We start from the raw sequence: 2,500 nt of genomic DNA on the forward strand, positions 1-2,500 counted from the left end.
ATGTTTTAAAAGTTGCACTATTGGAAAAAAAAAAGGTTTAAAGTGAAGGCAGTTCTCCACACATGAACAGGAAATACAGTTGACGTAAACTTTGCTGCTCAGCTTCTGATTGGCTGTCTGTTGCCAAGCATCCAGCAGCAACCAATCAGCCAATCAGAAACTGAGCAGCGAGGCTCATGTCACGTCAGTAACAGGAAACGTGCGTCATGTAAACAGGTAGCCTGCTGTTCGTCCAATCAGTGACAGGGACACCGCAAATATGCAAATAAGAACCCGGGGTTTAGGAATGTCCAGTGTGAAACATCTGTTAACGAATCCCCAGGATTACCAGTTAACCCCAGGAACAGTGAGAGCAGTTTGAAACCTGATCACAGATATCCCACAGTTCCCTTTATCTGGGGTTTAGGATGACCCAGGGTCAACAATTTCAAGTGTGAAAGCCCTAATGCTAACTTTGTCCACAGGAAATATCTTTTACTGAAAATTCCACAAACCAAAAACCAATTCCAAACAAAAACGTGACAAAATTCACGTCTGAAAAACTAAAATCATTAATCCCCCCAATTATCACCCCAAAAAAGTGTATTTCAACTAAAAAGCAATAATATAATGCTTTAAATTGTTTAAAATATACAGAAATGACCCAGAGATGTGAACTGAGTCTGATCTCCAAACACACTGAGCCTCAGTGCTGAAGAAGATGAGGACTCCACACACACCTCACACACACCTCACACACTCTGTACATACACACACTGTAGAGTTCTCTTACCTCACACACTCTGTACATACACACACTGTAGGGTTCTCTTACCTCACACACTCTGTACATACACACACTGTAGAGTTCTCTTACACACCTCACACACTCTGTACATACACACACTGTAGGGTTCTCTTACCTCACACACTCTGTACATACACACACTGTAGGGTTCTCTTACACACCTCACACACTCTGTACATACACACACTGTAGGGTTCTCTTACCTCACACACTCTGTACATACACACACTGTAGGGTTCTCTTACACACCTCACACACTCTGTACATACACACACTGTAGGGTTCTCTTACACACCTCACACACTCTGTACATACACACACTGTAGAGTTCTCTTACACACCTCACACACTCTGTACATACACACACTGTAGGGTTCTCTTACACACCTCACACACTCTGTACATACACACACTGTAGAGTTCTCTTACACACCTCACACACTCTGTACATACACACACTGTAGGGTTCTCTTACACACCTCACACACTCTGTACATACACACACTGTAGGGTTCTCTTACACACCTCACACACTCTGTACATACACACACTGTAGGGTTCTCTTACACACCTCACACACTCTGTACATACACACACTGTAGGGTTCTCTTACACACCTCACACACTCTGTACATACACACACTGTAGGGTTCTCTTACCATCTCACACACTCTGTACATACACACACTGTAGGGTTCTCTTACACACCTCACACACTCTGTACATACACACACTGTAGGGTTCTCTTACACACCTCACACACTCTGTACATACACACACTGTAGGGTTCTCTTACCTCACACACTCTGTACATACACACACTGTAGGGTTCTCTTACACACCTCACACACTCTGTACATACACACACTGTAGGGTTCTCTTACACACCTCACACACTCTGTACATACACACACTGTAGGGTTCTCTTACACACCTCACACACTCTGTACATACACACACTGTAGGGTTCTCTTACACACCTCACACACTCTGTACATACACACACTGTAGGGTTCTCTTACACACCTCACACACTCTGTACATACACACACTGTAGGGTTCTCTTACACACCTCACACACTCTGTACATACACACACTGTAGGGTTCTCTTACCTCACACACTCTGTACATACACTGTAGGGTTCTCTTACACACCTCACACACTCTGTACATACACACACTGTAGGGTTCTCTTACCTCACACACTCTGTACATACACACACTGTAGGGTTCTCTTACACACCTCACACACTCTGTACATACACACACTGTAGGGTTCTCTTACCTCACACACTCTGTACATACACACACTGTAGGGTTCTCTTACACACCTCACACACTCTGTACATACACACACTGTAGGGTTCTCTTACCTCACACACTCTGTACATACACACACTGTAGGGTTCTCTTACACACCTCACACACTCTGTACATACACACACTGTAGGGTTCTCTTACACACCTCACACACTCTGTACATACACACACTGTAGGGTTCTCTTACACACCTCACACACTCTGTACATACACACACTGTAGGGTTCTCTTACACACCTCACACACTCTGTACATACACACACTGTAGGGTTCTCTTACCTCACACACTCTGTACATACACACACTGTAGGGTTCTCTTACACACCTCACACACTCTGTACATACACACACTGTAGGGTTCTCTTACCTCACACACTCTGTACATACACACA

The 2,500-nt window shown here is 44.1% G+C and overlaps 1 protein-coding gene across 3 annotated transcripts in view; it reads right to left on the minus strand.

Moving 5' to 3' along the window:
* Window positions 1–2,500, minus strand: part of rbfox1l (RNA binding fox-1 homolog 1, like) — a 17,915-nt gene that overhangs the window by 10,765 nt on the left and 4,650 nt on the right. The gene's annotated exons all lie outside the window — the stretch shown is intronic.

Source organism: Hemibagrus wyckioides, linkage group LG01 (genome assembly GCF_019097595.1).
Source record: "Hemibagrus wyckioides isolate EC202008001 linkage group LG01, SWU_Hwy_1.0, whole genome shotgun sequence".
Taxonomy (NCBI): Eukaryota; Metazoa; Chordata; class Actinopteri; order Siluriformes; family Bagridae; genus Hemibagrus; species Hemibagrus wyckioides.